The sequence below is a fragment of the Aulonocara sp. 'chitande type north' Nkhata Bay genome, linkage group LG3, assembly GCF_057382095.1.
Source record: "Aulonocara sp. 'chitande type north' Nkhata Bay isolate Kocher_YH1m ecotype deep benthic linkage group LG3, A_spYH_male_GT1.1, whole genome shotgun sequence".
NCBI classification, from domain to species: Eukaryota; Metazoa; Chordata; class Actinopteri; order Cichliformes; family Cichlidae; genus Aulonocara; species Aulonocara sp. 'chitande type north' Nkhata Bay.
In genome coordinates, this window is record NC_141346.1 from 69,884,573 (window position 1) to 69,911,363 (window position 26,791).

At 42.2% G+C, this 26,791-nt stretch overlaps 1 long non-coding RNA gene across 1 annotated transcript; it reads right to left on the minus strand.

Annotated features, from left to right (window-relative positions):
- Positions 1-270: 270 nt before the first annotated feature.
- LOC147336873 (uncharacterized) lies at positions 271-21,317 on the minus strand. Its single transcript, XR_015128331.1, has 3 exons — positions 21,209-21,317; positions 3,165-3,270; positions 271-384 (listed from the first exon to the last, which is right to left on the minus strand). It is a non-coding gene; the product is annotated as an uncharacterized LOC147336873 (long non-coding RNA).
- Between the last annotated feature and the right edge of the window lie 5,474 nt (positions 21,318-26,791).

The window sequence follows — 26,791 nt, forward strand, 5'->3', positions numbered from 1 at the left end:
TAGGTGTGTATTTCGGTTCCCTCTCTGGCTGAAAGTTTTTCCACAGATGTCACAGCTGTATGGCTTAATTCCAGAGTGGGTAACTAGATGCTTCTGTAAGTTGCTACTGTGAGTAAAAGCTCTGCCACACTGATCACAGCTGTACGCTTTAACTCCACTGTGGACGAGTTGGTGTGTTTTTAGGGAACCCTTCAAGGAAAAAGACTTTCCACACAAGTCACAGCTGAACGGTCTCTCTCCAGTGTGGATGACCTGATGCTGTTTTAGTTTAGCCCTCACAGTAAAACCCTTCCCACACTCGTCACAGGTGTGTTTTTTCTCTCCCTTTCTTCTGTGAGGTTTGTCGGCCTCCTGAGAGCGCTGACTTCTGGCTCCATGTTGGTCCTGCAGTGACAGAGATACAAACAGAGGCAGTGAGTGAAATGCAGTCGTGGAACAAACTCAACCTTCAAACTCCATTAACACTAGTTTTAAACCTGAAGGTGGAGCGTGGCACCAAACACCTTAAAGGTCTCTTATCCCCACCTGCTGGTAGTTCTAACACATTACATCCAACCTGCTGTTAAAGATAATTCATGACTGTTCAAACACTAAAATCATGCCCATCCATCCTGATTTTGTACACACACACACACACACACACACATTATTTTATAATTTAGATTATTTTGTTGTTTCCTATTACATATTTCTATAATTTGTATAGATTTATACAGAATTATTCAGTGATAATAAATCCTATGTTTGTTTATTCTAAAGGAACCCCGTTAGCTTCCACAACAGATGTTGCTCGTCTTCCGTCAAATACTCCCATATAATATTACACAATAAAGTGGATTCAAGATATCCACATAATTTCACTCTTACATCCACAGTGAGGTTTCACAATTGTTCAAACATAAGTAATCAATAATAATAGTAATAATATCAATAACATTGAGGCACATTACACAAATTTCAAAAACAAATCATGTCTTACAATATTTACAACAACTAAAAGCTCTGTAAATCAGCTTTTAAGTGTTCATTGAAGTTTTGAATAATTCTCTAATTTTTTAAGGCAACTTATTCCACTTAAAAGTTGCTCTAAATGTAACAGTTTTACAAAACGTTACTTTTAACTCGAGCATTTACTAAATTGCAGCTTGTTGAAAACTGTGTAATATGATGATGTATTTCATCTGGATACTGCAGCTGAGCAGAATAAATGTGGTGTGTTTAACAGAATTGCTTTCTTTAGAACTACAAGTAAGCCATAGAATATTTTAGCCTGTACAGGAAGCCAAGAAAGGTTATTATGCATTTTATCAATATTAGTATAGTATGAACATCTTCACACTAATCTGGACGCCTTATTCTGGACTAACTGAAGTCTGTTAAGATCTGTCTTATTAGCTGCTGACCAAATGATTGAACAATACTCCAGATGAGACATTACTAGTGCATTAATGACATCTTTCATAATGAAGAAGTGATACACAAAGAGCATTTCATAGCCATAGCTATGCCTTGTCGGCAGAGTTATGTGACATTAGTGATGTTTGTACTTTCAGCGTTAACTTGGTTTTAAAGCCTTTAAAATATACGCTGTTCAATAGTCGACCTTCATCTGACAGAGAATGTGATGATTTTGTGGATAATTAAAGTCAGTCATATATCCACAAACACAACAAGCTGAAAGTCAGTGATGCTGCTCGGTTTGCAGTCCTGAACATCACGGCACAAGCAGGATTCACTGCACTGTTAATGTTAGCTGTGTTATATTGCTGCCTCTGATCGGTGGTGTCGAGCCAAACGCACTTTAACGTGTGTTTGAACGAGCTGACGGTTCACTCGTTAAGCTGAAAGAAAGATGCTTTAATCACAGCAGTCACACATGTGTCCACTGCACCATCTGGAACTCTTCTTGTTTACACTCGTAATAACACAAACACTAAATCCTGCTTCTCTGGTGCTGTTGTGTAGCAGTGTGTACACCTGAGACTGTCACCTGTCTGTCTGTCCTGCACTCTCTCTCTGTTTCTTTCTCTCTGACTGTGGAATAAAAGTATGAACATGTGTTTATAAGTTACACTTGTGTTTGAATCCTGCAGCTTATCACACATTTGATTTCCATGTGTGACGACTGCAAGTGTCCAGAGTGAGGACAGACTGAGGGAGCCACTGCTGCACATCATCTGTGAGGCTTTGCACCCCTGATGATCCACCAGGACAAACTCAGCAGTGTGTGAGGAAGAGGAGGAGGAAGAGCCAGCAGCACAGAAATGAAGCCCAACAATCATGTTTCAGTCCTGTGGTCTCAGCCTCAGATACTCATCAAATCACACAGAGCTCATGTAGAAACAAATGAACTAAATATGTTCTCCTTCATTTCTGTCAAACAAAGCTGTATGAAACGTTTCCAGCTGTTAGTATCATGGTTGCTAGGCAACCTGGGCAGCGCGACGGAGGCTAGACGTCCCATTTCACGAGCCTACGAGCCTCGCACTTCGGCCTTAGCGGTCTTTGAGTACGCGGCCCTTGAGGACTTTAAAGCTGCAGAACCTGAATCGGGATACAGCCATGATGATCTCCAGCCTCGTGCTCGCCAACATTCTCACCTGAGTTAAGAAGACGATCACTGAAATGGTCTCAGCAGGTCCTTTGATGACAGCAATGAAATTCAGTGGTAAGGCTTTTTGGGGATTAAGTTCGTTTTCATGGCAAAGAAGGACGATGCAGTTCATCTGATCACTCCTCATAACATTCTGGAGTGCAGGCAAAATGCTATTATAAAAACTTAAGCAGCAACTTCTCCAGGTTCCAATATTTATGCAATTCTCAAACCTTTTGGCCACGACTGTATAACCTCTTCTGAAGTTTAGTGGATATTATACATGGTTATGCTCAGGATGTGTCGGCCAGTTTCCACTGGAAACGCCTTTTGGTTAAACTGTCAGCGAGGAATTTGCATTTGCACTGTTACATTTTTATATAACTTTAATGCACATAAACAACAGCTGCTTGTTTCAGTGAAAATACATTGATGGGTTTTTAAAAAGTTGTGCAGCTGTAAAGTATTTTGTCTGGTGTCAATTCTATCGTCAGCTACATCGTTATGGCAAATGTTCAGATGTATATGGTGATAAATATCTTTGGTCATATGGTCCTGCTCTGTCTGTCACCTTCTGTGTTGAGCTCATTGTTTCCTCTGTAGTGGCTGAGCTGAGTCCAAGGAGCTGAAAATGTTCCTCTGCTGCTCCGTCAGACTCTCCTCCTCCTGCTGATCAGCTGGGACACAAAACAGATCTTTGTTAGGCTCCACACTGCACTGAAGAGTCAAAGTGTCTCATATGTTCATCTGACAAGTAAAAGAACACATTTTTGTTTCCCGAGGTGGGCAACTTGTTGGAAACAAACACAAAAGGTTTGAGCACTGATACCTGCCATTGCTGCCATTGAAAGATGCAACGCCAGCAATGTGGATTGTCAAGACTCAAACCAATCATCAAGCAAAGACAACAGGGATCATTTGTTTCTGTTTATTTAGCATTCACAGCATTTGTAGTTGCCTTCTGTGCAGGGGAAGTCCACGCACACTGTGTGGTACCGCCATCCGCAGAAGGTGCATTCAACCTCTGTAAGAGAAACGAGATTGTCTAAGACTGAAATGATATTTACTAAAGAAGTGGTGATTTGTAAAACTTCACATTTTGATCCGGGACGTACTCTGCATGAAACCAAGCGCTCACTCTTCCTGCTCAACAAATGACAAGGGCGGAGCCTTATACCACGTGATACAGAAGCTGTGCCGTGTGATGCTAAAATTAGCAGGGAAACAACAACGGAGAGCACGTCAGGGATGACGAGAAAGTGACAGGAGAAAATCCGTCCCGGTCAACCACCCAAACATCAATAACGGGAACCTTATACAGCGCTTCCCTATACACGTCGAACTCCCGCAGGCACAAAGACATTACGGAGGCTATCACTTATCACCTGACCAAAGATATGGCTCCCATCAACACTGTGCAAAACGAGGGATTTAGGAAAACGATCAACACCCTAGACAAACGCTACACAGTGCCGTCCCGCAACTATTTTTCTATTGTTGCACTACCTGCTCTGTACACGCAGCGTCGAGCAACGGTGGAGACGGAATTTCAAGCAGGACAACATTTTGCTGCAACAACAAAACGAGAGACATTTGTTGTTTTATGTTTATTTATTGTTATGAGAGAATCATGATCTCAATTCTAAAATCGTGATTCTCATTTTATGCAAAATCGTGCAGCCCTAACATTAACACAAAACTATTGTTTCACCAGAGAAACACACATGAAGAGAGAGAGAGAGACAATAACAGCTACCAAACAGTCGTCATAATTCGTCACACAATGAGAAAAGGACAAATCAACAAGTAACAATGACTAATTAATATTAAAATCTGTAACATAATGTATTGTTTGGAGTTTAGTCTGATTGGTTCAGGATGAGCTGCCATTATCCAATCACACGTCTGCTTACCTGCATCTTTTCTCTTTTTTCTAACCTGAGCACCTGATGGCTTTGAACTTTTGTTGTCCATCTTCCATTGGTTTGAATTTTGCGCTCCAGTACAAACAGAAATCCCCCAACCCGAGGATCAGCACAATTAACCTAACAGCAGGCACGTGCAGAGGGGGGGGGGGGGCTAGAGGGGCTTGAGCACCCGCCCCTTTCCTGATGGGTGCCCAAGGTGCCCTTTTGTTGAGGCAACTTTTTTTTTTTTAATTTTTTTTTTTTTTTTAATGTGTGTGTGCGTGCGGAGTCCTGTCTGTGCCCCTCAACAATAATATTTAACTATTAATCACAGTTTTGCTAAATAAAAGGATCTGGCTTGCATCAGTCACATGATCACATTTAACCAATGATCGCCCTTGACGGCAGAACGCGCTGGTTACGAGCCGGGAACGAGCTCACAAAGAGCACGCGCATTTGTTGCGGTCCGGAGCTGTAGGAGAAACACAAGTTAACTCAGAGACACAGACTGATGCGACAAAACCAGTAAGTAGCTGTACAGCGCACACTGTAGTGTGTAGCACACAGGAGTATTAGCTTATTACGTACACGTTGGTAAGCTGTCTTGTTGCCACTGACGAACTGAAACAAACGAGCGTGCTGTGTGTGCAACAGCGCGACAAACATTACCTGTCCTTTTATTAACTGCACAGGTAGTGCTGGTCACAGCTGCTGGCTACCTGTGTAAGGCTGTCATGGGTCTGTAGCTCTGTCACCGTTTTAGGGAACATATTTAGTTTTAAAGCAAGTTTCCGGGCTTTTCCTGCCTTTCTGGAGGGATTATATTTCACTAAAAACGATCTAATATGCATGCCCACATAATTATGCATTATTATAATTATAATATATTAAAAACACACGCTGTAGTTTAAAGAACATGCATTAAGAAGCAGATTATATTAGATTTATATTTTAAATAAGACAAAATTTGGATGTTACAGCAGGAAGATTATTGTATCTCTACAGTTTAAAAATGTAATAAGCTTTGCCCTGCACAGAGTGGATAGTGAAACAAATGGAATCATCATAAATACATTATTTCATATTTATTACTTCCCCCTCCTCTTTGCTTTATTATTGTAGCTCTAGTAATAAATAATAATGTAAGGATTCTGGATCAGCACCATGATGCCCATAGTATATACAGTATTCTGAAGAAGGTCTAAAATGTCACTGTGTGTGTGTGCATGTGTGTGTTTTATTTAGATGGATTTTTAAAAAAAAATATTACTCATGATATAACATTGTGCAGACATGGCTGGTAAGGACATGAGGAGGAAACAGCAGGAGCTGTGTGAGGCTACTAAAGGCAGGGCTATAACATTTTTCTGTCATCATTTTATTATAGATTAAGTGCAAGAGTTGTTAGGTGTGGATAATTAGATTATAGTTTATTGCAATAGCAAGTTGTGCCTTGTTCTCACATAGACAGCAAGTGGAGAGTGATATATGAAATGATGGGATGGAAGGAAGAAGAGAAGCAAAGAGTGATTCACAGGCAGAGCCTAAATTATTTCTCACAGTTTTTTGTTGCCTTATGGTTCCAAGCGCTGTCACCAATCTTTGCATTTTGTTATTATCTCATGACACTTGTTTAATCAGCTACCATCTCTCCTGTGGACTTTTTAATGTCTACAGTCTCAGACCAACACAGCCCTGCCCTCATAGCTGGACTGGCCATCGGGCATACCGGGCATTTGCCCGGTGGGCCGCTGGCGATTTTTTGTTTTTATGGGCCGACCGATTTCTTTCTTTTTTTTTTTTTTTTTTTTTTTTGGGAAGGGTATAAATAATGAAAGGTGTTGGATTGGCCAATTGGTCATGATCGACTCTGGGCTGGACCAATTACAGCCGAGGAGGTCGGATGCACCCTCCCCCTTGTTTAGCAATCTTATAGACGAACTAAAGAAAATGGAGAACAAAAAAAGGAAAGGAGGTGCCGAAAAAATTAGGGCCAATGTGATGGACTGAGTTGAAGAACAGGAGGAGCCCAGGAATTATTAGAAAAATATAGTTTCCATTTATTTAACCCCCAAAAATTATATTTACAAGACTAATAAATGTTGAGCTCATAAAAGAGGTCAAAGAAACAAAACTGAACCCAGGCAAAGACTGCAAACTTAACAAACCAAATGACTGCTCAAACATACATAATTGACCTAAACATGAAATGACATACAAGGGTATATATAATGGCTGATCAGACCATTGTGACACATGAGGGGTAACAAACAAAACACAATCATAAATCACAAAAAATGCAGTACAATCTAGTTTGTTAATAAACTAAACACTAAAGAAGAAAATCAAAAACCCCATTAAACCCTAAACTCAAATATTTAATTAAATACAAATACTTTGTTTTTAAAGTAAAGAAAACACACATTTCCCCCCCCTTCAGCAGGAAGTGGTGGTGTGGTCCAATTATCTTCCTTTGTATTTAATGGTTTCAAACCCTGGCTACCATCTTTTGTCCAGCAACTCCCAGGGATGATAGCAGGTAAGAAATAAAAAGACAAAGGTTAGTCAGAAAGCAAAGAAATGAAGTAGTATGAATACATAAGTAAACTAAATGTGCGCGCTTACAAATAGAACAAATGTATCCAAACCAATCAATAAAGTTATTGGAAACTAAAATGTATTACTATGTTCAAATGAAGAATGAAAATACAAAAGTTACCGACTTTAGAGTGTGGCCACGGGTTTGGCCATCACACACACCCCCACTTCTGGATCTTCCATCAGGCAGCGAGAGAGGTAATCAGCAGTGGTATTGTCTTTTCCAGGGATATAGTGAACCTTAAACTGGTATGGCTGCATAGCCAGATACCACCTGGTGATTCTCCCATTAGTGTCTTTCATTCTCTCCAGCCACTGCAGGGCTTTGTGGTCAGTTTGAAGGATGAATTCTCTTCCCAGCAAATAATACTTGAAAGAGTCAAGTGCCCATTTAATGGCCAAGGCTTCCTTCTCAACCGTTGCGTAGCGGCTCTCCCTTGGTAGCAGCTTACGGCTGATGTAGGCGACAGGATGTCGATCCTCTGGTGGTCCCTGCAGAAGCACTGCTCCCAAACCTCTTTCAGAAGCATCAGTCTGCAATGTAAAGTCTTTTGTGAAATCTGGTGAGTGCAGAACGGGGTCCTTACTCAGGGACTGGCGAAGGTCTTTGAAAGCTGCAACAGCTTCAGCTGTCCACTGAATCTTATTGGGACATCTTGAGCCAATCCTGTCCGTCAGTGGGGCTGCTCTAGCTGAGAAGTTGGGAATGAATCTGTTGTAGAACGCAGCCATGCCGAGGAAGGATCGCAGCTGTTTCCTGGTTTGTGGAAGAGGACATGATGCAATTGCATTAATTTTGTCAACCTGTGGTTTAATTGTCCCACCTCCAACAGTAAACCCGAGGTACTGGACTTCAGTCCTAGCAAGAGCACACTTTGCTGGATTGATGCAAGCCCTGCGGAACACAGCCGATCCAGCACGATTCTTAGGTGATCCACATGCTCTTCCCAAGTTCCACTGAAAACAACAACATCATCAAGGTACGCACAAGTGAATGCTGAGAGCCCACAGAGTACCTTATCCATTAGTCTTTGAAATGTTGCTGGGGCCCCATGGAGACCAAATGGCAAGACTGAACTTGAACAATCCCCACGGAGTACGGAATGCTGTCAACTCTTGAGACTGCTTAGTGAGAGGTACTTGCCAGTATCCCTTGGAGAGATCAATGGTCGTTAGATATTTTGCCTTCCCCAAACGCTCAATGAGATCGTCAATGCGTGGCATTGGGTAAGAGTCAAATTTTGATATGGAATTGAGATACCTGAAGTCGATGCAAAAACGTATCGTGCTATCCTTTTTCGGAGCCAACACAACAGGGTTGCACCACTCACTTGTTGAAGGTTGGATGATTCCAAGAGACAGCATGAGGTCCACCTCCTCCTTTAACTCCACCAGGAAGCGTTCCGGTATCCTGTAACTCATACGCTTCACAGCTGCATCAGGTTTTAAAACAATGTCATGCTCCACCAGACTCGTACAACCTGGGTACTTTTGAAATATGTCTGAATCAATCAGAGGTGTTACCTGAGACTGTTGCTCACTGGTGAGATGGCTCAGGTCCAGGACAGACTGTTACTGAAGGCAAGTAGTCATTAACTTCTTCCTCCTCATCCACGCTGTGAATAAGCAAACCCTCTGTTTTATTCTCAGTGCGTGGAATCCATTCCTTAAGAAGGTTAACATGGAGCACTCTACTCCCTCGCTGGAGACCTGGTGTAGAAACTTTGTAGGTAGTAGGTCCAAGTTTCTTCTGTACTTCAAAGGGTCCCTGCCACTTTGCCAGCAACTTGCTGTCAGAAGTTGGCAACATTACCAAAACCTTCTGGCCAGGGACAAAACTCCTGTGGCGAGCTTTTTTATCAAACAAAGTCTTTTGTTGCCTCTGAGCAGCTGCCATATGACTGAGCCAGTTCACTCATTTGCTGAAGCTTTTCTCTCATATGAATGACATATGAAATAACATTGACCGATTCCTCTTTACCTTGCTCTCTCTCCCATGAGTCCTTTAGCAGGGTCAATGGGCCTCTCACCTCATGGCCATAAAGAAGCTCAAACGGGGAGAAGCCAGTGGAGGCTTGAGGAACTTCCCGGTAGGCAAAAAGGAGGTATGGCAGCCACTGGTCCCAATCAGACCCTGTATCATTGACAAACTTTCGGAGCATTTGTTTGAGAGTTTGGTTGAAGCGCTCCGTCAGTCCATCTGTCTGTGGGTGATAAGGGGTTGTCCGCACACTCCTGATGCCTAACAGCTTATAGACCTCTTTCAACAGTGTGGACATAAAATTAGTGCCCTGGTCAGTTAAAATCTCCTGTGGGAATCCAACCCTTGAGAACAGTTGAATCAATGAGGAAGCTACAGTTTTTGCTTTAACAGTTTTTAATGGAAAGACTTCAGGATACCTCGTAGCATAGTCTGTAATGACTAGCATAAAGCGATTTCCAGATTTACTTTTTCTACAGGACCAACTACGTCCATGCCAAGACGCTGAAATGGTATACCAATGATTGGGAGAGGTTGGAGTGGTGCTTTGGTGGGGACCCTAATTGAAGTCTTCTGACATTGAGGACAACTCCTGCAAAACATAGCAACATCTGAGCGCAAACCAGGCCAGAAAAAGTATCGCTTGATGCGAGCGGTGCTCTTATGCTTCCCCAGGTGGCCAGCCCAGGGAATGGAGTGCCCCAAAGTAAGCACTGTTTTGCGGGCTGCTTTAGGGACCACTAACTGCTTAACCTGGCCGTGCTGGTGGTATAAGATGCCATCTTGCAGAATGTACAGCTCTTTATTTGTGTCAGATTCAACAGAGTCCTTTTCCTTGGCCCTCAGCAACATGGCAGACAAAGTTGGATCAGCCTGCTGCATTTGTCTGATGTTCGTAGGTACTGAAAAACCTAAAGGCATATCTGGAGCAGCCTGAACTGATGTCTTTCTAACAGTGTGTTGAAATTTTTCACGTCTTCTTTGACTGCGTGGCTTCCAAGACTTTCCGGGATCTGTCTCTAGTTCAGCCTCAAAGAAGGGTAAAGCACTGAGGGTTGCATAATGCTCGTCCTGATTTTTAGTTTGAGCCCTTGTTATAACAACATTGCACTCATGTACTTCCCTCAACAGATCATAGATGACTGGCAGATCCTCCCCAAGAACTACAGGATAGGGCAGCTTATCAGCTACACCAACCTTTAACAGATAGGGTGTCCCCTGCACTACAATAAACAGATCAGCAGTAGGGTATGGTCTTTCATCACCATGTATACAGCAAACTGATATGGTTTCAGAGGGGCATGTGTAATCGTTTGACACATATTTCCTGTGTACCAGAGTCTGTGTGCTGCCAGTATCTATTAAAGCATTAATTTCTTGTCCATTAATCTTAACTGTGGTGATTTTATTTGACTGCTTTCTCTCAGATTTAATATCCACATTCTGATGAGGCACGAAACACATCTGAGATAATTTTCTTTGATTATTAGGACACATGGGCTTAGTGTGACCTTCCTGTCCACAAAGGTAGCACACTGGTGGCCTTTTACCTGGCTTCGAGCTATTCAGGGGCTGCTTTTCCCTTGTAAAGGGCTTACCCACACCCGTCGCTGACCTCTGAGGATGCTGAGGGGGTTGCAACCGACGTGAATCTCTGGCAGCCTTCCATGCACTGTTGCTCCATGGCTGACTCTTACTTCGGGCAGCTACAAACACATCAGCCAGGGTGGCAGCCTCTGCAGCAGACTTTGGATTATGCTCCTTAATCCAGACCTGAAGCTCAGGACACAGCATTCTTAAAAACTGCTCCAAGATAATAATTTCACCAACTTCTTTTACAGTTCTGTTTTTCGGCTGAATCCATTTTTCATAAAGTTCTTTCAGTCTTGCATACAGTTCCTTGGGACTCTCATCAAAAACTTCAAGACAGCGAAATCTTTGCCTGTATGTTTCTGGGTTTATATCATATTTTTGCAAAATGGCAGCTTTTACCTTGTCATATTGCAGTGAATCGTCCACATCCATATTAACATAAGCACTTCGAGCCTTACCAGTAAGAAGAGGAATGAGGTGAAAAATCCAGTCTGACTCAGGCCAGCTACAAGCAGCTGCAATTCTCTCAAAAGTGGTCAGAAAATGTTCAACATCATCTTCAACAGCTAGTTTCTCCAGTTTAGGATGATGAATATGCACAGACTGACCTGTTAATATGGAGGCTGAGCCAGAACCCTCATGCTGAGATGTTGCTTGTGTCTGATAATCAGCTGGAGTTTCAACAGACTCTGGATCAGTTGATGTGGGCTCTGGAAGTGGGGTGGTTCTGGCCTGCACTTCCATTTGCAAAAGCCAAAACTGGTGTTGCAAACTCTTAAAACGCTGTTCTTGCAGTACAGCATCCTCTCTCTGTTTTTTATCTCGAACTTCCTGTTGTCCCAAGAAAGCCTGAAGAATCCCAGCAATATCAAGAAGAGTTGGCTCCCTGGTATCCTCTCCTTCAGTGTCTCCAGCCACAACTGAAATTCCTTCTTCCATCTCCTTCTCAATCTCTGGGTGGTGCAAGGCCTCTCTGGCCTCCATTTTATTTCCTCTCTTTGGGCGCACAGCATTCTGCATGGCTCAAAAAGTTTGTCAGGGGAGAAAAAGGGGCAGAAAAATGCAAAAAAAAAAAAAAATCCTGTCTCCTCAACTGAAGGATCCCACTTCTGACACCACATGTGATGGACCGAGTTGAAGAACAGGAGGAGCCCAGGAATTATTAGAAAAATATAGTTTCCATTTATTTAACCCCCAAAAATTATATTTACAAGACTAATAAATGTTGAGCTCATAAAAGAGGTCAAAGAAACAAAACTGAACCCAGGCAAAGACTGCAAACTTAACAAACCAAATAACTGCTCAAACATACATAATTGACCTAAACATGAAATGACATACAAGGGTATATATAATGGCTGATCAGACCATTGTGACACATGAGGGGTAACAAACAAAACACAATCATAAATCACAAAAAATGCAGTACAATCTAGTTTGTTAATAAACTAAACACTAAAGAAGAAAATCAAAAACCCCATTAAACCCTAAACTCAAATATTTAATTAAATACAAATACTTTGTTTTTAAAGTAAAGAAAACACACATTCCCCCCCCTTCAGCAGGAAGTGGTGGTGTGGTCCAATTATCTTCCTTTGTATTTAATGGTTTCAAACCCTGGCTACCATCTTTTGTCCAGCAACTCCCAGGGATGATAGCAGGTAAGAAATAAAAAGACAAAGGTTAGTCAGAAAGCAAAGAAATGAAGTAGTATGAATACATAAGTAAACTAAATGTGCGCGCTTACAAATAGAACAAATGTATCCAAACCAATCAATAAAGTTATTGGAAACTAAAATGTAGTGATGGCCAAATGAAGCTTTCTGAAGCACTGAAGCTTGTATTGAAAAATGGTTCATTACTCGAAGCTTTTCAACACAGTCCTCTCTGGTGACATCTGGTGGCCAAAAATACAAAGAGCAGCTTGAATCCACAAAATAAAACCAACTGCTTCATTACGATTGCCTACTCTACACAGTGGAGTTTTGTCTGATATTGGGCCTCCGTTGTGTTGCTTTGAACGTGTATTTTTTTGGTGGTTAAAAAAAAAGTGTTTTATTTGTTTAATAAATAGTTTTGACCAGTAAACTCTCCTTGTTTAAACATGCACCATGGTGTGGTCTTCCTTTGCTTGTGACTTCTTGATGTTAGTAAATACAATAATTGAAAAATACCACGTTACATATAATATATACATATAATAATGTACAACACATTATGGAGTATGCTTCTGCTCTGAGGTCCTGCCTCCATGCACTTATGCAATTAATCGCTAGACAGGTGTATTTATAAATAATATTATATTAGGGAAATTTTCCCAGACATATTTTTGACCTGGGGGTAGAATTGATTGTGAAATGGAAAGGAAAAATGCTTATGAAATTGCAAATTAAAAACATGATGCATTGACGGTAACCCTTTTTCATTTTTATTTAAAAAGAGAATTTGTTCTAATGTGCGATGGCCGAACCTGTTCCTTTTCGTGGAGATCATTTATCCTATCATTTATCCTAAGTGTTAAGGAAAATCCCTTCACATGGCACAGAGGAGGCTGGAGTGCAGAGAAACTGGTAGAGATGCAGTTTTACAGTCTACCTGGGCCCCACCAACTGTCAGCTAAAGAGAATAAATAAATTCAATTGCTGCACATTTGGCAGACTAACATTTTTAGATTAATTAAACAATAAAATATATATTTTTACAACATTACATGTAAAGAGTCAAGTGGAAGTTTTTCTAAAGTTATTTAATGATATTTATATTATGGAAGCAGATTTTTGACATTTTACCTTTTTCCCGTTTTCAGATATAATAAACACGCACAAAACAAAAGCAAACGGCCAGAACACAAAGCTGGAAAACCCACCCGATTGACAAAAATCAACTCAAAATTCTCCCACGCAACAGAACCTCCTCTATTCCTCGCTGGCTCCAAATCTCTCAGTGGAATGATCAGTGGTTTGCTATCTGTCACCATCAAAACACTCCACAAATGCCGTGAATGATTCGCTTCCTTATAAACCATTGAATCAGATACCGAAGCAGTTAGGTTCTAAATGAAGCTTCGGACGTCACTGATCACGTGACTCTGGCCAAACGAATCAAGCTTCGATACAGTGCTTCTGAAGAAGTGTGTTGATTTTTTTGACACACGCACCGGAGCTTCAGCTTCAAGCGGGCCATCACTACTAAAATGTATTACTATGTTCAAATGAAGAATGAAAATACAAAAGTTACCGACTTTAGAGTGTGGCCACGGGTTTGGCCATCACAGCCAAAAAGAAACAAGCCCTTCAGGCAGACGCTGCCAAATGTGTGAAAATTACTGAATTGTTTGGTGGTAGCTATGGCACAGCTTCCATAGATTTAGCAAGATCAGCAAGTGGTGGAGGCCAGCAGGTGGATGAAGGAAAGGGGAGGCAAGAGGAGGAGAGACCCGAGGCGGCCGCTGGTCATAGTGGCAGAGGAACTGAACTTCAGGTAAGAAGTTATGACCTGCTGTCTATCTGTGTCAGATATAAACTAATTTTAGTTGTAGCTTGTTTTCGTTGTGGTGACTTTATACAGTCGCTTAGAATAACTCGTACAGCGTAACTAGCATGACGGAGTTTATATACTGCTGGGCGGGTGCTATGAAGTTACTGATAGTAAATTTTATTTTATGCTTAAGGTTAGTTTCTCAAACTTCTCAAAATCTTAACAAATTGTGCCAATCCTTACATGTTGCACCAGCTGATTTATCATCAAAGGTGGAGAAGTCTGTGACAGAGGAGACAGAAGAGCAAGAGAGAGAGATGGAAGAGCAAGAGAGAGAGATGGAAGAGCAAGAGAGAGAGATGGAAGAGCAGGAGAGAGAGATGGAAGAGCAAGAGAGAGAGATGGAAGAGCAAGAGAGAGAGATGGAAGAGCAAGAGAGAGAGGTGGAAGAGCAGGAGAGAGAGATGGAAGAGCAAGAGAGAGAGATGGAAGAGCAAGAGAGAGAGGTGGAAGAGCAGGAGAGAGAGATGGAAGAGCAAGAGAGAGAGATGGAAGAGCAGGAGAGAGAGATGGAAGAGCAAGAGAGAGAGATGGAAGAGCAAGAGAGAGAGATGGAAGAGCAAGAGAGAGAGGTGGAAGAGCAGGAGAGAGAGATGGAAGAGCAAGAGAGAGAGATGGAAGAGCAGGAGAGAGAGATGGAAGAGCAAGAGAGAGAGGTGGAAGAGCAGGAGAGAGAGATGGAAGAGCGAGAGAGAGAGATGGAAAAGCGAGAGAGAGAGATGGAAGAGCGAGAGAGAGATGGAAGAGCAAGAGAGAGATGGAAGAGCAAGAGAGAGAGAGATGGAGCAAGAGAGAGAGATGGAAGAGCAGGAGAGAGAGATGGAAGAGCAGGAGAGAGAGATGGAAGAGCAAGAGAGAGATGGAGCAAGAGAGAGATGGAGCAAGAGAGAGAGATGGAGGAGCAAGAGAGAGAGATGGAAGAGCAAGAGAGAGAGATGGAAGAGCAAGAGAGAGAGATGGAGCAGGAGAGAGAGATGGAAGAGCAAGAGAGAGAGATGGAAGAGCAAGAGAGAGAGATGGAGCAGGAGAGAGAGATGGAAGAGCAAGAGAGAGAGATGGAAGAGCAAGAGAGAGAGATGGAAGAGCAAGAGAGAGAGATAGAAGAGCAAGAGAGAGAGATGGAGCAAGAGAGAGAGAGATGGAAGAGCAAGAGAGAGAGAGCCAGGGCATCGATTACTTTGCTCGCCCTGAACCTGCCATATTACAGGCCTTCTTAGATTACCACCCACAGCAGAACAGTAGCAGTGCAGTTGTGATGAGGGTGTTCAGCTGTAAAGATGGCACCAACAGGAAGTGGCTTACTTATTGCAAAGAACGCCATTTATTGTTCTGCTTTGTGTGTCTGGCATTTGCAAGGCTGACTGACACCAGCACATTTATAACAGGCATGAGTGACTGGCGACATATACACCTGCGCACAGAGGAGCATGAAAAGAGCAATACACACCAGACCTGTGCTGAAGCTTTTTTCTTAAGGTGCTCAAAAGGCAACATCAGGAGCTTGTTTGCTGGCAGTCAGTTGTCAGCTCACAGAGCACAAGTGAAAAAGAGACGGCAAGTTTTAGAGCGTATAGTGGATGTGATCAAAGTACTTGGGAAGAGGGGACTCAGCTATAGGCATGTGGAGAATGAGGCTGCATACACTTTAGGTGATAACACCATCGATCATGGTAACTTTCTGGAACTGATTGTGTTATTAGGCAAGTATGATATGTGCCTTGGAGAATATTTGAATGACTGCATTGAAAAAAGCAAGAAGTTGCATTAGTGGATCAAGAGGTAGAGGATCTCTCATCACCCTACTCTCCAAAACAACTGTCAACTCAGTGATTGATCCACTTGGCCATCTCCTTCAAGAGAGCATCGCCAGTGATGTCCAGAAAGCTGGGATGTTTTCTGTTCAGCTAGACACAACCCAAGACATCACAGGTTATGATCAGTGTTCATTAATCATCAGGTATGTTACTGAGTCTGTGCAGGAGAGGCTTGTCTCCATAGTGAGGTGCGAAGCATCCACGGGGCAGTACTTTGTAAACTTGCTTTCCGGAGTTTTAGAGCATCTGAATCTTTCAGCACTTATGACTGCCCAGTCTCCAACTCATGTGCATGTGTGGTGCTATGCACACATACTTAATCTTGTGATTGCTGACATAACACAAAGTGTCATTGAAAGTGGATCACTCTTTAATTTACTTAATGACATAGCTGTGTTCATCAAGGAGTCCTATCACAGGGTTAATCTGTGGGAGAAACAAACCGAAAACACAAGACACAGACGCCTCAGTCCAATAGGTGAGACACGGTGGTGGGCCAAGCATGATGCCCTCCAGAAAATCTTTGGACATTTTGGAAAACCAGATGATGGCCTCTTCGTTGATGTAGTGCTGACGATGGAAGCCATTGAAAAGAGGGAAAAAGAAAAGCCAGCTGTTTGTGCCAAAGCACGAGGCTTTAAAGAGTGTCTCTTGAAGCATGAAACTGTGTTAACAGCACAGATATTTCTTAGAGTGTTTGAGCAAACAACTCCTCTGTCAAAGTACCTCCAGTCAAAGGGGATGGACATTCTCTCTGCCCATCATATGGTGACTGCCACACAAGATGGCCTCAAAAGTATTGCCAGGGACTTTCCAACTGTGAAGACAGCTGCAGACACATTTGTGAAACAGACAAATCAAAAACTAGAGGAGAGGGAGAACAACACAGACATGGAAGTGGAGGCTGAACTACCTAAAAAGAGAGCCAAAAGGAGAAAAGGCATGGCCGGAGAGATGCCTGAAGATGAGTTGCAAATCAATGCTGAGAAATCATATGAGGTGAAAGTGCACAACATCATCCTGGACACAGTTATTGAAGCAATCCACAGACGATTTGTCATACATGGCCCTCTTCTTACCGATTTGGCATGGTTGGACCCCAGGAAGTTTAGCCAGGTCAGAACAGTTTCTCTTCCAAGTAATGCATTTCAGAACCTCAGCGCCTGTCTACTTAAATTTGACAGCAGGGCTACAGTTAATAACCTTCAGTCAGAACTGAAACGTTTTGCTGAACAGTGGGAAAGGCTTAAGACATCACATGTAGATGAGTACACGACCAGAACAGCAAAGGACAGATCTGAAGAATGGGACGAAGAAAGTGAAATTGTGACCGAAAGCTGTGGTTCTTGCAAAAATTGCCCACTGTGCTGCTATCAAATACTCAGGCGGTTCAACATGCTGTCTGATGCCTATCGTCTCCTTGGGCTGGCATACAAGTACCTGCTGACCCTCTCCCTCACTCAGGTTGCCTGTGAAAGAACATTCTCTACACTCAAGTTCATTAAAAGCAGACTCCGAAGCAGCCTGTCTGCAAACAAGCTGGAGATGTTTATGCTGATGGCCACTGAAAAGGACATTCTCATGTCATTGGACTCTGACATGGTCATTGACAGGGTAGCTGAGAAGAGTGACCTGCTGAGAAAGCTCCTTTTGTAACCTGGTGAGGTGAAATAAAAATGAGCAAAACATTCCTAATTATCTATTGTTAATATTAAATTCAGCTTTATTGTTATTGCCTAAATGAATACGTTTAGTATCTACCTTCACTTCAAACAAGTCAAGTGATTGGTAAATGCTTAGAATTTGTCCATCTTAATAGATAGAATAAATATGAGATTGGAGTATTAGGCATTTATAAACATATATTTTTACAGTCTTAATCTGTCATTGTTTCATTTCAGATGCTGTCAGTCATTTTAGGAGGACTGAAGTGTGTTCATTTTAAGTAAGTACTATATGGAATATGATTCAACCATTTTTCTAGAGTAAGCATACCAGTACTGTCATCGTCTGAAAAAATCTATTAAGTACAATTCTTTCTCAACCTTCACTGTCTGTCCTTTCACTTCATAAAGGTTTCCATGTCTTAAGATATGTTCAGTGTTGCTGCTGTGGAAGTGTTGTAGGTGACCTTTTATTGATGAGTGAATAGTCTTTGGTGATACAATTCAATCATAATCTGTCCTTTATAGATTTTAATATTCATCTAATCTTTATTCCTTTCTGTCCTGTTTGTCAGGGTCTGATCATACATTGTTTGTTTAAGAGGTTCGAGACCGTTCAACTTTTTAAGTTCATCAACGTAAGTACTAGTGTATATGATTTCTCTAATTCCTTTCTGGAATAAAGATGCCAGTACTGTGATCATCTGAGCAAGTCCATCAATTGCCATTCACAGTTCTTTGTCCTTTCACTTGTGTCCTGTTTTTCAGGGTCCCATATAATTTCTTCAGAAGTAAGTACTGTATATGATGCCAGTATTTTCCCATATTTTCTAGATACTGTATTAGTACTGTGTGTAAAATGCCATCAAAAACTCAATTAAGTGTTATTCTTATTCTTCTTTCTCACCTTTCTTTCTCTGTCTCCTTTCATATTTAAAGGTTGCTGTGTTAACAAAATATATTGTGCTACCATGCTGTTTTCTATTGTTTTGGTAAATAAATACTTTATGAAAATATCCCTAAATCTGTCATTTATTAATTTTAATATTAATTAATGATCATGTCTCACCTCTAGTGTTCTTGGTCTTAATTTAAGGTTTCTACCATGTGTTGTAGATAGTTCAGGAGGTTAACTTTACCAAGCAGTCTTTTTGTTTCCGCTATGTACTGTTTAAAATCCCGAATAGGGAGAATGGTGTAGGTTTAACTTTATTAGATTGATACATATATACCAACAAGGCAGTGTACATCAAAGCAGTTGTTTTCATGCAAAGGCTTTATGGTTTTTCCTATAGCGATTGACAGACCACGTGACTTTGCGCATTGCATGCCGGGAACTCGTGGCAAAACAATCCAAGTACCGCATCAAATACAAGCATTTGCAATTGCAGCACCGCAAAACGTTCATTCTCCGGTTCCAATACCTTCTTGTTTTTTCTGTGCCGCACAAAAAAGGTATGTACAAAACGACGGAGAACAATGCCGGTCCGTACAAAGACAGACTCGACGAAAAGACAAAGAAAAGATACGAGGAAAAATCAAAGGAGTGAAAGGGTCAGACCCTTACGAGCACACAGAGGGACAAAAGATGTTAGCGTGCTGCCCAACTTTCACCACGCTCAGATTTATAATTATACGGTTCTTGGAGTGAGTCCATACACTCATGAAGTTTAGTAACTTCAGGTCACTGCAACAAGCCCAGGTACAGTTTACTGACGGATGGGTACAGGACCTTGAAATGCACCGAAAGACCATCGTACGAACAAAGGTAAGTTTACCTTTGTTCGTCTCACAAATCGTCGTCATAAATACACATTCGTTAACCGTGTATTAATATAACCTTTGAGCTCAACGGTAATTAATTAGTAGTGGAAAAATAATTGTAATATTTGAGCCATTTCTGCTGTCCAACTACTTCTTACAAAACACATTTTTAATGTTAATTAGATTTTTTTTTACGGCGTAAATAAAGGTTATAGAAAAGTCACTGCCAAAGACTGATTGCGGCTTCTACCTTGTTACACTAATGTTGTTTGTAGCTCAGTATGACTTTATGTCATCCATGAGGGATGCATTTGACATATGTTTCACATATTATAGCCCAACAAGTTACTTATAGCAATTTAAATACGAGCAATCAGTTTCTTTGCAAATACCGGAAATCAGTTTTTGGCAGACAATCACTTTTTGGCACAACACCGGCTATTGCAGTTAATAATACAGCAGCTTCTTGCCATTTTTTGTGTTTCTTTTTATCGCTGTGTAACTGAGTTCAATTGAAAGCCTGCATGCGCTAGTACCGCTTGACAAAAGTTCCCAGAATCCTTTGCGGTTTTATCCATGAATGACGTCACATTTTTGGTGGGCCGGTCTCCAGTCAAAATGCCCGGGCCGATTTTTTGTCCCAGTCCAGCCCTGCCTGCCCTCCAGCACTATCCACAGCAACCCCTCAACAGCAACATTGTACCCATCAGGTAAAGCATCGGCTACGTTTGATTTGCCTTGTTGCCCATATTAGACTCTTGATGAAAGTGTGTTGTTGTTATTCAGCCTGGTTCAATGTGCCCCTTTTTAACTTTGAGCACCCGCCCCTTTAAACCTCTCTGCACGGCCCTGCCTAACAGACCTACACCTTAGTTCACAGATTCACTTTGTCTAAGGTTGATTTCTGGGATTTCACACAACCCAGGATTCAGATCGTGAATCCATGATGGGCTTGGATTTACATCATTATAAATGAAATGTGCTCTACTTGGAAGCAGCCGGCCCCGCCCCTTTTGACGGGTTGTGTGAGACTTTAAATCATCAAACTGTAAATTATAAAGTTTAAATTGTTATTGATCCTTTACCCCGAGTCCTAAAGTGTAGATTTATTTTCTTACTCTTCTTATATTTATTGTTTGTTTACTTGCACCGCTGTAACTGCAGCCTCGTCGTCTCGTCTCTCTATATGCTGGACTGTCTGTAGCGGAGATGACAATAAAGTTTACTTTGACTTCAGCAGCGCGCAGGCGCACCGAGGGCTCTCGCGCTCACTTTATAGAATTTAGAAAAAACATGGGTGCAGATTATAAGTCTGTATCATAATATCTGTTTGTTGTTTTTATTTTGTTTTGCGAGTTGGTTATTAGATGCCGCTCCAGCCAGCCAGAGACTCCCCGCCGCCCCGCCCTCTCCTCCCTGTGCCGCCAGCAGCAGGCGCACCTCGCAAACGGAGGGCGCCCTTACTCCCAGCAAATGGCTGATAGAAAACCGATCGGTGCCTACGAATTTCCCAATATGCGCTGGCATGACGTCGGGGAAGCATGGGTACGACCGATTCTTTTCTTTTTTTCTTGCCAATGCCCGTGATGCCCCCCCCACCACGATGCATTCTATTGGTTTGCACACTTACACACACCCAGCTGTGGTTTCCTGTTTTGCTGGACTCTGGAGAGCCCCGCCTTTAACGCTCTTCTCTCACAGAGAGCAACAGAAAACTTGGAAAAACTCCAGATTGACTGAACTCAGTTCAAAGTTACCTTGACACCTTTAGATGTGAGACGTAGTGATGGTCCGCTTGAAGCTGACGCTCCGGTGCGTGTGTCAGAAAGATCAACGCGCTGCTTCAGAAGCACCGTGTCGAGGCTTGATTCGTTTGGCCAGAGTCACGTGATCAGTGACGTCTGACGCTTCGTTTAGAACGTACCTTTTTTTAAATCGAACTTTATTGAAACACAATGAGTATACAACATACAAACAGATGAAGTTTACAAAAGAACAGAACATGAACATACAGAACCAGGAGTAAAAAAATTATGATATGAGTAGGCGAAAAAAATCTACATATAAATATTGTTCTGAGAGGCTTTTTGTTGGTTGAGTCTGAAATTGATTGTATGTACAATTCATATCCTTATAAAAAGGCAGAAATATGGTGTTTTATTAATAAACTTACATTTATGGATATAAAATAGCTAAAAGTATTAACAAATATTTTATAAAAAAACATTTATCATTCTTCCTGGGGAACTTAAAGAAACAGAATAAAACATTTTCCATCGTAAAGAAAACTCCCTTAAAATATGGACAATAACAAAACTGCTAAATTCTTCCAGAATCTCTGTGTAGAGGAACCAAAAGAGATGTGCCACAGTTTCTGGATGATCCCCACAGAAAGTTCAATTAGTATTTATGTCTCTTTTAAATGTCACCATATAGTGACTGGCTGGGTAACATTTATGAAGAATTTTATATGAGATTTCCTTCACCTTGTTCACAATTAGATATTTATGGGATCATCCAGACTGTCTTCCAGGTGATATCTGGAACATGTCGGTTCCAGTAAGATATTCTATATATGGGAGAGACATGATATCTTCTTGGAATAAACTACGTATTCTCTTATTGCTGTTACCAAGTTCCTGTGAAAAGCAGATTTTTCCCACTGCTGACTCAGCTGGATCAGGGAGAGTGACTGAGGCAGATATTGAGCTGTCAGTGTTTTTATATAACATTAAAGTCCCTGAGGGTATGGCACCAAGCACCATTGAGAATTCCCCAACACTGACGGGAAAATTATATAGTGTAAGGAATTCATTGTAAGTAAGTAGTACTCCCTCGTTAAATTTTAAAACTTAGTAGCGGCCGCCATTGTTGGCAGCTGAAATTTGGCTGGGCCGCGCTATGAATTCTGGGATATGGTGGGCCACGAAGGACACACCCGACCCATCCTTCAAACTCGGGGGAATGAAGGACGCATTTGAAGGAGTCGAGGAATCGGGACAGCCTTCGTCGCCTGGCTGTGACGTCATCGGCCTTCAAATGCGGCCTCCGGAGGATGCAGCCGACGTTTTGGGACACAGCTTGTGTGTCTTTGTTGGTCATGTGACCTCCCAGGGACTACACATGGAAACGAGCAGTTTAGCTCAAATCTGGCAGGTTTCCATCGTCTGTTTTTGTCCTGATGTCCATGAACATGAACACTGTCCCTGTCAAACACGTCCAGATAATCTGATCCAGTGTTGTTCTTCTTCTGTGGTGTTTGTGATGGAGCAGCAGCTGCTGATCCTGATGTCCTCCACCAAGGGGGCAGCAAATTCAGCTGACTGTCATCATTTATTAAAAAGATGTAACAATGTGACATAATGCAATATAATAGTGTCAGTTACACATTGTGGGTTGCACTGTGGCCAGAATGGACATTACCTCCTGCCTAATGGAAGCTGTCAGCCATCCTGCAACCATGAATTAGATAAGCAGAAGTGAAGGGATTGTTAACAACAATTTAATAATAAAATGTAATGTGATAGTTGCACTTTATTAGCTCCCCACAATCGTATGAATAATAACCATGAATGCACTGCATGCTCATAGCAAGTTCTTTAGGTTTAAAGTGAGATCCTGCTTTAAAGGGCGCTTCATCTGCTGGGAATGACATGTTTCTTCTAGTATGTAAGGCTCAGCCCATCTTACTGGGACTTACTTTTGTAGATCCACATGCTCTAAACCTGGTGCTCCATGATTGGTGCAGAAGCTTTAAGCTACTATTAACAAATAATGACCATGGACTTAGTTGTTACTACAATAACTTATCATTGAGCAACTTTTAATTTTACTTGTAAAACTATGCAAGTAGAATTGAATGGGGCACAGTGAGCTGAGCACAGGCCCACTCTGTGACACTCAGAGGTTTGTGGATATCGTACTGAGAGTATTGGACACAGTGCAGCCAGCTTGCAGCCACTTTCCCACCACTTTAGCACAATGTTTACATGAGACTCAGCCACACTAATGTTCCTGGGCAGACATGTGGTGCAGCATGGCTGATGGCACTGTACCTGCAGCTGTCATGGACAAGAACCACTCAATACCTCACCCAAGCCAAGCCTGTGCTGATGTTGTGATCTGAGACCGAGACACTAACCCAGGATCATGATATGATGTTGTGAGAGTTTCACTAAGAATTAGCTCTGATTACAAGATTTCAATCTATCGTAACTCTAATTTGTATTTACTTCAGTTTGTTCATCTTGGAGCTGTGTGCAGCTGAGGACAGTCTTATTATTACCAGGTGAGGATATGTAACAGCCACAGTCTGTAGAGATGATGTCACCATGGAGTGGTGATGTCACTGGAGCTGCCAATATGTGCTCCAGCCAAAGCTACACCAGAGGGTTGTGCTGTGTAACAGGTTGGTGCAGGTGGTGTTATCTACATTTGAACATTAGGCAACAGTCTCATGAAGACACTTTCTATTGTTCACTAAAGACCAACAATAACAGAGACAAAGGGAGAGCAGCAGAACTAGTGCTAACAATTAGCACTGCTAGCCTGCCCACCAACACCAGCTAATGTTCTAAAAACGATGATCAATGATTTTGCTGTAACGGCTCCAGCTGTCTGTGTCAGGGACACGTTGGAGATGAAGTGAGTGATCCAGTGACAAAGGTTTGGAAAGCTGCAGTCAGCTGAGACTAAAGGAGTCACCTGACCGAGAGACCAAATGTTTCACTGAGAACGTCCAGATGAACAGAATCAACCTTTGGGATAATCTGTTCCACACATCCATGTTTCACTTACTGCATTATATTTCCTCATTGCTGTGCACACAGGCCTGTGGCTTATAACCAACTCCAAGTTCAGACTCAGAGGCTGCTGAAGCTGTTTTCTGGAACAGAGACGTGTTGGATATAAAACCAACTCTTCTTTATGTGTCAGCACTGAGGAAAGGAGCAGCTTCGTTTCTAAGTGTATGAAGGACTGTAGCAGTGTGTGTGTGAGCTTTATTTCACAGACAGAACCATGTCAAAAACACAACTTCAGGTAAAAACAATACAAAATCAAAGAGTCTGATCAGAAGGATTAAACAGAGGAGTGTGGGACTGTTTTTAACAGACAGCAGGTTAAGCCAGGCTGGAGGAGTAAACTGAGCCTCGGTGTGAGCAGCAGTGTGTTTGACAGGAAGCTGAGATAAACAGTCTGGAGCCCATTTAGTGCTTCATATGAAAGTGTGAGGATTTGAAAGCAAATCTAAAATCAAGCAGGAGTCAGTGTGAGAATGATTTGTGCTTTTCCTCAGTCAGATGCTGGGAGTTTCAGTTCATCCATGTTCAGCGTGCTGTGCTTTGTGTAACAGGAGAATATGACAGTATAAATCAAGTCTTCATGTCACTGAAAGCCTCCACAGTCTGCTATGGAGGTGCATCAGTTTGGATTTACAAGAAGAACATTTCTTAAACCTGCCACAAGATGGCGCTCCAACAGAAGGGATGTCCACAGTGTAACACAGACACACACATACTGTGTGAATGTGTGAGTGAATGGGCTTTCAACACAAGGCTTCTGCTGCTACCTTTAATTACATAATTAGCTAACAAGAACAAACTGTTAATTACCACCAAAGAACGGCTCCAGATTTTAGCTGCTGACCATTTTGTGAAACGTTGATTACATCAGCTTATTGTTGATTTTTCAACCTTAATATCAGCTGCTTTAAAGGAGCCTCGTTCTCTCGCAGTAACACTTTTCTTCACTAGATGCAGTGCAGGCACAGTCTGTGTTTCTAAACTACACACTAATGTTCATTGTTGTGCAGCTAAATCCTCCCTCTGGATGGGAAGAATCCCTGTCAGGCTTCAAACACCTGGCTTGGTGTTCTGGAGCTAATGTGTCACCTGTGAGGACTCTGAGATGAACACACAGCAGACACTTCAGTTCTCCGTCTGTGTGTCCTCAGTTTCCCAGCATGCCTTGGCTGTGGTGGTGGAGGTGAATGAGGGGGAACATGCTGCTCTGTCAGCACTCAGGTTTCATACCTGGTGATCTCAGAGGACAAAGCGGCGTTACAGCAGCGCACGTTGATGAGACCTGATGCTCTGAACAGTTCAGACTTCAGCCTCACTCTGAGAAAACAAACGACTGACTGTCAGCAACAACTACACCTGCTCCATCAGTGACGGAGAGAAGAACTGAGACTGAGAGACATACAGCTGCAGGTCAAAGGTCAGAAACGCCCGCTCTTTGTACGGGTCAGGAGTTAGTACTGCAGAGGTCAGAGGTCAGCTTGCTGACAAACCATTTGAAACAGTTTGGAGCTAAAAGCACAACAGCAGAGGAAAGAAGAGACACTGCAGAGATGATGCAAAATATTGTGTTTTGTTCTCAGCTGTCAAAAAGTGTAACACACGTGTTCCAGCACAGCCTTTGTGTACTTTCACTTCTCCATACTGTCCATTGGAAATCCTGTTTGTTACTTTTTGATTTCAGTCCATGTGTCCAAAGCAAACTTCTGTCCCACACTTTCTCTGCTGACTCTTCACCGATGCTCAGATGATCTCAGATGATTTCACCAGAACTCATCAAAATTCGGGCTCCACAGAAACCCAGACGTCACTAAACAAGCGTAACAAGCAAAGTGAAAACTGGTCGTTCAGCTTTATTGACCAAAGATAAGCTCACATGTCACCTCATGACACAGACACTTATTTCCACAGCATGCACGAGGACTGACAATAAGTGTCTATAAAGCCACTTCTATCTGACACACCTGTGCTTCTGTCATGGTTGCTCTCCTCTCACTCTGTCATTTATCCACAGTCTGCCTCCCTCTGCTCCGTCAGCTGACGTCCTCTCTACACCACCTGCTGTGTTTTATCCTGCAAAAACACATTTAAGAAGCGTTGCACCGAGTAACGGGAGTAACTGCTATAAAATCCATTTAAAGGAGGTGGTGCTGAGTGCTGTGACTGGGGTCCCACCACTGACATCACGGGTGGAGGACATGTTGGAAAACTGCTACAAAGTGCTGTGCAGCCAGCAGAGCTTACAGTCTGTCCTGTGTGTCATACAGGCTCTCACACTTAGTGTTTCTGTGACACATTGAAGAGAAGTTTGTGTTGTTCACAGTTGTGCTTGTACTGAGTGACAGCTGACATGACCTAACAGGAATAATGTGTCTGTGCTGAATGAGATGTAACACACAATGAAGTCTTGATGCATCTCAATCATCCAGGAAAGTGAGTCTGTTGCTTCTGTTCATCTGGACGCAGCGTTTTGTGGGAGAAACGTGTCGTCATCATCAGGTGACGTCTTCAGTCTCAGCTGCAGGTTTCAGTCTTACAAAC